Genomic DNA, 13,901 nt, shown 5'->3' with positions numbered 1-13,901 from the left:
CAAAAGAAAATTCTCTAAAATGAGTGTGAACCTCACAAATTTATTTTTACCTGCAGCAGAAGCAGAGTTAGAACTCAGCTCTACGTATAAGAAGAGACCTCTGCATTAACCCTGAGTGCGGTGCAGGTTCCACTGTGCTTCTGATGAGCAAAAGATGACTGTATCACTTTACTCCACCTAATGAACATTTCAATCTTCTAATAAACACCCTAATAAAGAAAAATTGAGACTTAACTCACTTTTATTATCCCAACTGACATGTCGCAAGGTCTTAATTGGGCTGAAAACGGCTTCCAATAATAATACCCTCCTTAATTGATTCATTAAAGGGGCCCCTACTGAGACAGAAGTGCTAGTTCCAGGAAAAGGAATGAAATAGAGCCCCAATTTCCCACTGAGTGGCTATGATCCCTCTGCCATCAACTCCCCAGGCCACTGAAGAGGATGTTAAGAGTGTCCAATACCTGGAATCATTCTTCTAGTCCCAAAGTGGGCACACACTCACCCCTCCCGTTGTGGAGTAACAAAAGAAAGCAAAAGAATCTTACAGAATTCTCTCTTAGAATCAGATGAATTGGCAAATAAAAAAAACAGGTATTGGTAATTACACTTAACCATAGTGAGCATTGAGTAATGGTATAGAATTGTCAAATCACTATACTATACACCTGAAAGTAATATAATATTGCATGCCAACTGCAATAATAAAAAAATTTTTAATTAAAAAAACAGGTGAGGGGATGCATTAATAGCAAGAGATTAAAGCTTTTTCCAAGACTGAACCAAAAATTACCATGTCCTAGCATGGCTGGGCAAGGAGAGTAGGGGTGGGTGTAGCAGAAAGAAAACATGAGGATCAAAAGAAAATTATCTGTTTGAAAGAAAGGGCGTTTTTGACCATGTTATACAAATAAGATAGTCTAGTCATTAAAGGCATGGGATTTGAAATCCAGCAGACCTGGGAGTCTATCCTGCTCTTCCTTCCACTTAACTAGCTCTGTCATCCTGGACAGGTTACCAGGCCCATCTACATCCCAGTTTCCTCAGCTATAAATATGATCAACTAATAATCTCCCCTAGCAGCCAAGCAGGTCAGATCATAGCATGCTTTTGCTCCCAGCCTCCAATGGCTCCTCATTGCATTCCCCCAGTATTGGTGCCCTCCATTACCTCTCCCATGGCACCTCCTACTCCCCTCCTGCAATTCACTTCCCAGTGCTCTGCCCTCCACACCACCCCTCACTGTTGTTCCTTGGAAGTACCCAGCAGGCTCTCATCTCTGGCCTTTGCTAGTAGTGCCCTCCCCGTCAGCTCTCTTTACTGTTCACTCCTTCACTTCTGTCAAGCCTTTGTCCAACCTCCTCTATGACCCTTCTATGTAAAATTGCAAACTCTCTCTGCTTATTCCAATACCGCTTTCTTTCCAATACCGCTCTACTTTTTCGTTTTGCATAGTACTTATCACCTCTAGCATACCATATGACTCATTTATTATGTCTATTGTTTATTCTCTCCTGCTGTTTTGTTCACTGATCTATCCCAAATGCCTAGAACACTGAAGAGCATATACCAGGTGCTTAACTTTCGTTACATGAAAACCTCATAAGATTGTTTTGATGACTAAATTAGATAATGCATGCAAAGCACTTAGCTCTATGCAGGCCAACAGAAGCATTCAGTAAATATTATCTGTTGTTATAATAGTGGTTACTATTATTGTGATTATTATTTCCCATTCAACAGGAGGGATATTATTAACTAATCAGGTCATGGTTCTTCCAGCCATTGGTTCCTAGAGATGAAAGGCCTAGATTTAATGAACTAAAGTTTTCTATATATATATAATTATATATATATTATATATATTATATATAATATATATATATAATTATATAATTATAATATAAAGAGAGACAGAGAGACAGAGACAGAGCTTGAGTGGGGGAGGGGCAAAGAGAGAGGGAGACACAGAATCCAAAGCAGGCTCCAGGCTCTGAGCTATCAGCACAGAGCCCAACACAGGGCTCAAACTCATGAACTGAGAGAGAGAGATCATGACCTGAGCTGAAGTCGGACGCTTCACGGACTGAGCCACCCAGGCACCCCCTAATTAACTAGAGTTTTCTAACACTATATGACATCTTGTTATGTACACATAACTGGTCAGGTCCACTGACCAAGGATTAAAGGTGCCAGGTCATCTATGGACACCATCGCTATCCCATTCACTCTGCCAACATGCACAGGGCTGGGGGCAGCTGCTAAGTCAAGAACGTATATCAAGGTACATTTAGGAACTCGTGCTCTCTCTTGCCCCTGTAGGACCGTACTGCATGTAAATACCAACTTGACAGCACCTGCATTATAGCAGAAGGGTACAGAGGGGTTTATTTTACATTTATCAAAGGGTAAAGAAAGAAACAGGGAGAGGGATTACCCCCACTTGCTTGCCAGAGCCCCCAGAATTTAGGCTTCTGCCATGCTCTCTGAGACATTTGTGCTTCTGTCCAAGAAAAGAAGAAATCAGTAACCATCTGCCTACCTCATAACCTCCCAGGCACTAATGAGATGCTTTCTTCCTTGTCAAACACTTAGGAGCTTCTATGATAAAACACTGTCCTGGGTAAATAATGAATGGAACAGACCCATGAGCTCAAAGTTCGACTGTATCTTCTGTTTCCTGAACATGAAGGAAGACAGGAGCAGCCAAGGCAATGAGCCATTCAGCCCTCAAGAGCCAAAGCTTGCTCTCTAGTTCTGAGCTGATAAACCATGTGAAGAGTACCCAGCAGCCAAGATGCCACATGTAGGTTTCTGTGTGTTTTCTTTTCCATAGTATCCAGCTCCCTTTGCACACTGCAGGTGGCACCTATGCAAGGAGACATGGTTCGTGTGTGTGAGGGTGCTGATGAAGCCATCAGCTCGGCCATCTACAGGGACATCAGGGGGTAGGACAGGACGGTGGTTCAATGGCACAAGCACCTGAACAGAAACACACTGTGTTCAAATCCTGAATCTGCCAGTTAGCATCTCTGTGGCTTCCCGCCAGTTACTTTATCCCTCTGAGCCTCAGTTTCCACATCTGTAAAATGTGATGATGTTAACAAACTCATAAAGTTTGTGGAGAATTGAATGATCAATTAGCACTGAGTCTGGAGGATACTAAGTGCTCAGTAAATATTACCCTTTCTTTGGAGGGTAGAGGATCTACAAGAAACAAACAGCTGATGCCAATCATCTACTCGTTCAATAAATATTTATTGAATATCTACAAGTTCAGTCAACTATTTATTGAATGCCTACACGTTCCAAGTTTTAAATCTAGCTGCCAAGGATACAGCAGTGAGAAAAGCAGACAAGACATCCTGACCTCACAGAGCTTACAGTCCAGTGGATAATGGTGGCCAACACATAAGAGTAACTATGTGCCAGGCAGCATTCTAAGTGCTTTACCCGTATGAACTATTTAATACTTACAACCAGCCTATGAAGTGCATTAACATTAGTATCCCCGTATGACAGAAGAAGCAACAGAGGCACAAATCAGTGAATTTCCCAAGGTCATAAGGCCACTGAGCATCAAAGCCAGGGTTTGAAGCCAGTTAGACTGACTCCATAGCCCATTCTCTTAAACATTACTTGCAACCGCTAGACAGTGAGCTCTTTGTAGGTACAAAACACATCTCATTCAGTTTTGTATCCCCAGCGAAGCATCTGGCTTGTGAGAATGCTCAGCAAGTACTCACTGCAGGAATGCAGGACGGCTTCTCTTTGAGGCACTTGAGTCACTCTTTGCCAGTCTCATGACATCTCCCTATAAACCCTGAATATATAATGAAAATATACTATTCTTCCTCTGCAAAGAGAAGGTTATCGATCTTCTGTCCATAGGCTATTAAATGTAAGGCTGTTTTTCCAGAAATGGTGATGAATTTTCCTTGAACCACCTACATGCATTTGAGAGGGGTCTGGCAGGGACTGAGCTGTATTTTAAAAGTCCAGAAAATGTGGTGCCAAAGGGACAGAATACATAACACTTCACCTTAATTTTGGAAACCAATACCCCAACCGTACTCAACACATCTCACTAAGGCCTGAGATCTCCTACTCAAACACCTCTAACTCTTCACTATTCTCAGGACTATTTATGGACATACTGGTTGAAATATGAGTGGGCCACAACTGAAGGAGATGACAGAAACAACTACTACTACATTGCGGGGGATGGAGGCAGAAGAAAGAGGAGCTCCCCCAGGAACTAAGATTGACAGTTCAAGAGAGCTCACTAATGTGCACTGAAAATGGCCAGTACTTGATTAGTAGTAGTTCTAATAATCATTACCATATTATATTAATTGTGTTTTGTACATTATATTAAATACGCTTCTATTTGATACCAACCATATCACTAATCTAGTACATTATTATTGTGACAAGTGCCATTTATTCAGAAAGTCTGCTGGTTTTCTTTTTTTTTTTTTTTCATATTATCTCACTTGATCCCTTCAACAACCATCAATAGTAGTAATATAATCTCTCTTAAGGAACAAAGTTCCTTCAACAAAGACACCCAAAATGCAGTGGTTCAAACATGATAGTTTTCCCCCTATTGTGTGACAATCTGGAAGAAGTATTACGTACTCTCTAAGCTGCTGTAACAGGATAGAAAAAAACATGATTTAAACAAGATCACAGTTTCTCTTCCACATAACAATCCAGGATTGGGAAGGCAGCCTGCCATCACCAACACATGGCTTCCATTTGGGGATCAAAGTGGCTCCTTGACTCCCCCTGTCACATTCCATCCAGCAGCAGGTGGAAGGAGCAGTGGGAGGACAAGCCCATTTATTTTAATGATACAATCCAGAAGCACACATCACTTGCATCTCACTGGCCAGAACTTGGTCATAAGGTTGTGGTAAGAAGTCAACTCAAAAACCAGATGTCTTGAGTAAGGCATTTGATAAATGTCTACCTCTTTCCTTCTCCTTTTGATGTCAATATCTTGAAAGGGAATCCTAGTTAATCATTTGATTGTTATTTAGCAAAACAAGTCATTCCCGTCCCCTTCCCACTGAGGTCAGAGTAAACTTCCCTGCTCCACTGATGTTAGGCTTGGCACATAAAATGCTCTGTCCACCAAAATGTTAGTAAATATGATGCAAGCACAAACTTTAAATGTGTGGTTCATCGATGGGTGAGTGGATAAAGATTATGTGGTATATATATACAATGGAGTATTACTTGGCAATCAAAAAGAATGAAATTTTGCCATTTGGAACTACGTGGATGGAACTAGAGGGTATCGTGCTAAGTGAAATTAGTCAGAAGAAGACAAATGTCATATGACTTCACTCATATGAGGACTTTAAGACACAGAACAGATGAACATAAGGGAAGGGAAGCAAAAATAATTTAAAAACAGGGAGGGGGACAAAACAGAAGAGACTCTTAAATATAGAGAACAAACAGAGGGTTGCTGGAGGGGGTGTGGGAGGGGGGATGGGCTAAATGGGCAAGGGGCATTAAGGAGGGCACTTGTTAGGATGAGCACCAGGTGTTGTACATAGGGGATGAATCACTGGAATCTACTCCTGAAATCATTGTTGTACTATATGCTAACTGATTTGGATGTAAATTTTTAAAATAATTAATTAATTAATTAATTAATTTAAAAAGAAAAAGAAAGAAAAATAATAATAAATGTGTGGTTCAACTTATAGTGCTCCACTGATGTGCTGTAGGAAGAGTTTGTCCCTACCATAATCCTGAACTGAAAGCAGACTCCTCTGGAAAAGACCCAAGCCCGGAACAGCCTGGAGCCAACCCCAGTCATATGCAACCTAAAACAAGGCCCCTTGCTGAACTCACCCTAGATCAGCTGAATGACAATTCAACAGCAGACCTGCAAATGTGAGATTAAGTGCTTGTTATATTGGAAGTCATGAGTTTTGGGGTAGTTTGTTACACAGCATTACTGTAGCAATAACTGGCCAACACAGAAACTGTTATCAGAAGTGGAGTACTGTCATAATGAGAACCTAAAATATGTGACTGTGGTTTGGTGATTAGGCAGATGATGAGGAAAGTGTTACGGAAAGCTGGAAACATGCCATCCGTGTTATTTAGTGATGAAGCTCTTGGCAAAACTCATCTGTGATAGCATGGAGGACAGAAATCTGCCTAATGAACTTGAAGCATTGGACAAGAAAGTGTCAAGGCAGAATGTTGATAGTGTAATTTGGTTGTTACTAGCTAGATGAGGTATTGCAAGACAATGCTGAGTTTGTAAAGGAAACTGACCAGCGTGCAAGCAATACTGAAAGAAAATATAGAAAGCCCAGAAATTTCAGGACTTGCAGGTTTGAAAAGTGAAACTGTCTTTATCTTGCCATCCTATCAGCCTCAGGACAAATCAAGTGTGTGATTGTCAAGTCCTTTGTTACAACTTCTGAAAGGACAAAAGTGGTGCCTATCAGTACTTTTCAACTGGACAAAGAGTTCCAAGAAATATAAAAGGCATGATCCCACAGAGGCCTGATAAACCCAAGGCAGCCAAAACGAAGTCTCAAGAGAAGAGATCTGTCTCCAAACGAACCACAGGTGTAACAAACATGGAGTTGACTGAAATCACATGGAGGAAACTCAAAATTTTTGAGATACCTGTACTGGTAAAACAACATCGACCTGAGACTACAACTGTCTGAGTTGTAAAAAGAACTCTATCTCCCAAATTTCTTTTTTTTTTTTTTAATTTTTTTTTCAACGTTTTTTATTTATTTTTGGGACAGAGAGAGACAGAGCATGAACGGGGGAGGGGCAGAGAGAGAGGGAGACACAGAATCGGAAACAGGCTCCAGGCTCCGAGCCATCAGCCCAGAGCCTGACGCGGGGCTCGAACTCACGGGCCGCGAGATCGTGACCTGGCTGAAGTCGGACACTTAACCGACTGCGCCACCCAGGCGCCCCTAGCTCCCAAATTTCTATAAGCAGAGAGCAGGCTGAAAAAGTTGCTGATCCAGAAAGAACGGCTTATTCTTTAAAGTTCTCTTCAGAGGTGGCCATGCATGGTGTCTGAAAATACTGGAGCCAAAGACATGAAGAACAGCGGCCCGGTGAGCCATGAGCCACCCGAGCAGAACGAGGGTCTAGTCCAAGGCTCAGTGAACCATGTCCCACACACCAAACCTTACCTCCCCTGATGTAATAGATAAAGTTTTATTGAAACACAACCTCACCCATAAATTTATATATTGTCTACTGATGCTTTTGCCATAACACAAAGTTGAGATGTTACAACTGATAATGTACAGCCTGCAAAGCCTAAAATGTTTACTATGTGGCCCTGTACCATTGCCAATCCCTGGCCTACTAAAAGAACACTCTATACCTACATGATGAGAGGAAATCTGGCTACGCTGGCACAACAGGACTTCAGAATGACTGGGGTCAGTGACTTCAGTCTGCCTACTATTCTTCCATTTTGCAATTAGCCATATTTATTTCAGGTATTCCGTCCCTTTTAATATTGAATACTGGGTGGTTGGAAAGCAAATAACTTATCTCTTTATTTCAGAAGTATCTCAGTCAATAGAAGCCATATGAAGATTTGGTATAATTTTAAGATGTTAGACATTAAGCTAGATATTGACTAGATGATATTTAAGGGTATTGGGATGGGAGTAAGGATATTTTGCATGCACAAAACAATGAATAAAAAGCCAGATTGTGATGATGGCTTGTATTATTATTCACCCCCCTTCCCTTCCCATTGTGGGTAGTATATCCTTCCTCATTGCATGGGCATGACCATGTGACTTGCTCTGACCACTGGAGTATGAACAGGTATGGCAGGAATAGGGCGTTTCCCTACTATGTGCTCATGTAGTTCATCACAGATCTTGTATTCCAGTGATCTGCCATGAGAAGAGCATCCTCTTCTCTGGTCCTCAAAATAAATACACATGGAACAGATGTAAACCCAAGGCACAGGCTTAAGCCAAATCCAGCCAACCTGAAGCCTGAAGCCTGAAGCAGAGCACCCAGGCGAGGCCAGGTTAGATCAGCTAACTTCAGTCAATCTGTGGACCAATAGGTAACAGCATGAATACTTATTTTGAGCTACTGAATTTTGAGGTGGTTTATTACACAGCACTATTGTAGCAATCACTGATACACAGGACTCCCAGAAAACGATAAGGTGGCTGGAACCTAGTACATTGAACTTTCGTTCTGAAATCAAACGACCTCAGTTCAAGTTCCAGATCTGCCACTTATCTGTTATTTAATTGGAGGAGGTCACTATACCTTCCTGAATCTCAGTTTGGGTTTTTTTTTTTTAAATTACAAAATGAGAGTATTCACAACAGAAATCAGAAGAAGGTCATTACAAGATTCAATAAGATGATATACTTAAATATGTTTTATAAATACACTAAGTACACAAATACAAGATATTTTCATTATTAACTTCAGTTCACAGAAAGCAGCCCTGGTTATTTTTAATTGATGTTGGAGAAGTAGTTATGCCTCTTCCGTCCTCTGACCCTGAAAGGTGGCCATGCTATGGCTGGAAAGCTAAGTACCTGTAAGCTGTTAGCATCGCAGTCGTGTTTTAATAATTCTTTCTTGATTTTGTTTATCTGGTTGCTTAATGTTTTTCTTTCTCTAATGAACATGTACAATTTCATGATAAAAATCCAAAACAATATAAAGGCTCTTCCTTTTAAAATTGATTATGCTACCCAAGCCTGACGCTTCTGAGAACTTTCTGCTTCCCCGTGTCCTCCCACATGAGGAACATACAGTGCCAATGTTAGTAGTAACCTCAGTACTAGAGTGAAAAGAATATTATCTGAGCCTGCATTCCTCTCTCGTTGCAAAATAAGAGGAAAAATCAGAATGTTTTCCTTCCCATACCACCCACAAATCACTGAAAAGCCCAACCAGTTAGCTGGGTTCCCAGGAGACAAGGAACCACCATTAGAAATAAAAGCCCACATCATTCCACCGAAGTATTTTCCATGGACTCCAGCATGTCACACGACCAGAGTTGCGTCTAGGGCGTTGCAACATCATTATCTTGTGCTTATGTCAAAATTTTTTTCCATGTTATACACATGAAACTAATAGAATATCATATGTTGACATGCTTCAATTAAAAAAAAATGTTTTTCTTCCTCCAAAATGCCAAAGGGAAGAGCAGGATTCCTAGAAATGGCTCTAAATTGTCTCACTGCACCAAGAGAATGGAGCAGTGAGGACACAGACACTGTCCACCAGGAGAGGGGAAAAGGTCAAATCAATAACACTGACAATATCCATTTGTTCCACAAAGACAGCCAACACAGGTTTCTGGGGAAGATTATTTGAGAAATAAATCTACCCACACAGTTCCTCTCAATCCTCCAGGCAAAGTAGCAGAACCCACTAGAAATCAGATCACAGCTCTCAGCTTGCTTTCTAACAGAGCAGCCAAGCTGGGCAATAACATGACAAAATGGAATCATTGATCAGATTAGCATAGTGCCGAGAGCTGTGGGTGTGGGGTGCAGGACACAAGGGCTTTGGTGGAAAGGAGAGACAGGCCCCTGGGGAGAAGTCAGATACTTATGAGCCGAGTCCTCCCTAAGGCAGAGCAACTATGGTGCCTACCACAGGGCTGACTTCTGAGGGCTGCTGTCCTGCTGTGGGCACCCACAGGCACAGACCGAGAAAGCAACAAGCAGCAGAGAAAGGAGAAGCAGAGGCAGTGGTGCTGCCAGCTGGTCCTCAGGTCCTCATGATGGCCTCTAGACTACAGATAGAAGACAGAACTTCGAGTCACTCATCCCCCTAGAAATATCTGGTACCCATCTACCACACGCTTGCACCATGTTAGGTGCTGGGTACGCAAAGATAAATAAGAGACAGTTCCTGCTCTTAGAGTTTGGATGCCCACTGCACCTAACACATAACAGGAGCCAAATAAGTATTCACTGTTACCTTCCCATTCAGCTTTATGGGGCCTCTTTTCTCTGCCCTCCGTGGTACGTTTTTAAATCCTTATTTAATGAGTACTTATAGTGATCTGAATTTTAGTTACTGGTGCGTATTTTATTCCCCCTATAATACAGCAGGATTGCTCAATATAGGATCTGTGTATTCTTGTCATTGCATCACTCAATAAATATTTACTGAACGAATGAGTATGTAATCATAACCAGTGTGTTGCCACCCGCTACCACCATCAGAACAGGAAGGGAGGTCTAGGGTCTGCAGCTGAGGGAGAAAGCATGTTGGGCTAGGAGTCAGGAGACCTGCCTGTCATCCACTGGCTGAGTGACTGTGGACAGCTCCAGGGTGCATCATGCTCAGTTGTAAGACGATGGAGTGGGCAGATGATCGCTAAGGTGCCTTCCCACCCTTAAGAGTCATCATTTTAGTTGTAGATTACAAATGACATTCACTGAGCCCTTGGCGTGTTTCAGGCACTGTGTTAAGAATTTTGCCTGCATTATCTCAGGTGATCCTCAGAATAACTTTTTGAGGTACCATGACTTTCTCTATTTTCTATAAGAAAGGAGACCTAGAGAGGCTAAGGGCATTTTCCCAGTACCACACAGTGATGATGGACTGGGGATTGGAACCCAAATTTAACTGACTTGGAAACCCATACTGTCAACCACTGAGCCAGTCTGATTCCTCTTCCTTAGCCACATGTCAGGCTGTTGGCTACCCTGTGGGCCATCACTTCTGAATAGCCTCACTTCCCATCACAGACAATTTTTTTAAAAACTGTTAGAAAGCCTTTGTCAGAGAGGCCCAGCAGGCAATCTTTGCATACCTCACACGGGTGGGTGGTGAGTTTCCTTATGTTTCTCGAGGCTCTGGAGCACCAGTCAAATTGCAAGCGTTCCAACAACACAAGGGAAACTCAACACAAGGGCAACGAGTGACAGGGGGTGCCAGCTGTGGCCCAGGCATAAGGCAGCTTGAACCTCATTGAGGAACCATCTGAGAAGGCAAGAAAAAGAAAAGAAAGGTATTATTTTGTTCAAGGAGCTTTGGGGAACTATAAAGACTTTGACTATCTGACAGATGCTTCTTGTTATTCTCCCCCAATTTAAAGATAGAGAGGAAAGAAGTTTACTCGCCAATAGACAACTGGCAGGATTTGCTGGGAGCCCAACAGTGAGGGCTGCCATGCCCTAGCCAGTTTCAGGAGAACATGGTACCTCACACATGGGCCTCAAAATACCCAGAAGTGGCAGAGATCAATGGCACTGATCAAAGAATTTGGGGCAGAATAGAAAAAAAAAAAAAGATTCCTCCAAAGAAACATACTTTTATAAGGAGACAGAAAAGTCAAGGAAAGCTCTAAACCTCTTACAGTTGTATCTGTATTTAAAAAAAAAAAAAAAAACGATAAATAACAACAGTGAATTCAAGAACTGAACAATAAATGCATGGTCCCAAAGTGATAAGCACATGCTACTCGAAGGAGAAGGTAGAGGAAAACGGGGCTCCTGTTTTAGAAAGCAAAGATACTGAGGAATTTAGCAGGAGGAAAGAGTCTGATTAATTAACTCCAGGCAAGTCAAAGGGCCTCCCTTCTAAACCAAATGACCTTAAACCCAAAGCAGGGAAAGAATATAAGTATGGGATTTGGAAGAAGATGGTTGCATTTTAATTGTCTCAAAGAGAAACGTGCAAAGGCAAAATCCAGGAGTTCTTTGGTGTGTGTGTGTGTGTGTGTGTGTGTGTGTGTGTGTGTGTGTGAGAGAGAGAGAGAGAGAGAGAGCGCGAGAGAGAGAGAAACAGAGTGTTTCTCTTGGTGGCAGAAAAATAGAAACCAGTGGCACTAGGTGGCTGCTATTCCCACAGTGAGAGGAAGTCCCATTACATCTCATAACAAACGAGCACAGTGAGACTTCCTATTAGTATTGGGCAAATGATCTTCCAGATATGCCTAAATCCAAACCACACAAAAGGAGCCAGGGCATAGAAAGGCAGTTTGCTCTGAGGCAAAATGACATTTTTCATGCTTAAATTACCAATTCCCTCCTCCACCATCTTCCTTTAAAATGCTGAATTGTTAGAGCAGTGGGCACTCTGGAAAAATAGGCAGGGAGAGATTTAGATTCGTTACCAGACAGCAAAGCCCAGCTGCATTCCCTTGCCTTTGTTGGAGCCTGCACATCCACCCTACTTGGCCCCCCACCCTCTCCTGCTCCCTCTCCCCCTTGGAGTTGGGCTCCCAGCAAACTCCGCCACCTTCCTCTGGAGCTGAATGGAAACATCCCCTGTTGATACAGCCTCATGCCCTCCCTAAATGTGGTCGACAAGTCAGTTTTCAGACTTGCCTGGAAAAGCTGAGTGCTCAGCTCTACCTCAACACCTAGGACACATCCAGGAATGGAGGTAGATAGCCAGACATGTCGTGAGGCCATTTTGAATTATTTCCTTGGCTGCTTCTAAAAACAACTGCTTCCTATCTCCCCTTCTCCGAAGATCATAATCCCTCACACCTCCAAAATTTAAATGGAATCTAGTAGAAATATTAAAATTTACAATTCTACACAAAGTGTGTGAGGGAGGAGACAGGGTCTCCGGCCGGCACTGTATCTTTTCTTCAGTGTTTACAATATGCTTTGGTGTTTCAAAAAAAACTGTGAAGAAATTTAATAGATGAAGAGAAATGGAGGTGGGAGGAGCGGGGAGGGGGGAAGAAGAAAGGAGAGAGGGAGGGTGAAAGGGAGGAGGGAAAGACAGAGGAAGAGGAGCCGGGAAGGCAGGTACCCTAAGGGGTTGATACAATTTCCTGGCCTGCTGCTCCACTCCTTCCCTTTGAGCACAGTAACACTGCCACCTAGAGGCTAAAAAGTGCCTTTCTGAACTCGTGCACCAGCGGGCGCAAGATGTATTTATCGGTGGAAATAAGTCTGTTAAGGATCTTTGAAAAGGGGAGGTAGGTGATGGGGGACTAGGGGTGCTATCAAGACTATAATATTTCAAAGTGGCTAAAATTTATTACGCACCTACTACGTGCCAGGGACTGAGCAAAGGGCTGAGAATACAAATACAGGTAAGACATTCCTCTGCTCAAAGAACTCAGTCTAAGGAGGAAACAGACACATATAGAAATCATGCAGGCTGTGATAATAACCATAACATACAGAAACATTGTGCCCAAGGTATCAGTGACATTAATTCTGACTAGATCTGGAAAGAATTCAGGGAAGAGATGTGGGTGAGTGCCGTCATAGGAAATCTGGACAGGTGAGTGGAGCTCCAGGTGAAGGTAATCACCCAACTAGGCACAAATTTCTAGGCACCAGGAATACTCAGCATGACTGGATGACAAGGAATGTGGATATTACCTGCAGCTGTGCAGAGACGATAACGGCCAGAAAAATGAGTTGAGCCAAACTATAGGTGACACTGATTGTTAGGCTGAAGAGCGTGTACTTTTGAAGTGGCACAGGGACAGGGCTCTGTGCTTTGTTCACTCTGGTATTCCCAGAGCCTGGAAGAGTGCTTGACGCTTAGCAGTTGCTCAATTAGCATCTGAGGAATGAATAACTAAAACCGGAAGTTAATGCAGAATTTGGAGAAAGAGATCAACTGGATAAAACCTATGTCTCTGGAAAATATAACTTGAGATAATCTGTAGGAATGGAAGAAGAGTTAGAGAGACTCCACTAGAAAGGTACTGCCAAAGTCAGGTAATGTTGGTCCAACCTAAGGCACAGCAGTGGGAATGGAAAGGCTGGAATGGCCAGGAGCAATTTTGGTGAAGTCAAATCTAGAGGTCTTCACCACCAACACCTGCTCTACGTGTTGAGCTTGAGTCATGGCACTGGCCAAGACAGAGAATGCAAAAGGAGGGACAGTGTTGGAGAGGAGATAGGGAGGTTAGC

The sequence above is a fragment of the Herpailurus yagouaroundi genome, unplaced genomic scaffold (assembly GCF_014898765.1).
Source record: "Herpailurus yagouaroundi ecotype Mexico unplaced genomic scaffold, PumYag 195, whole genome shotgun sequence".
NCBI lineage: Eukaryota > Metazoa > Chordata > Mammalia > Carnivora > Felidae > Herpailurus > Herpailurus yagouaroundi.
This window is presented reverse-complemented; position numbering follows the sequence as displayed.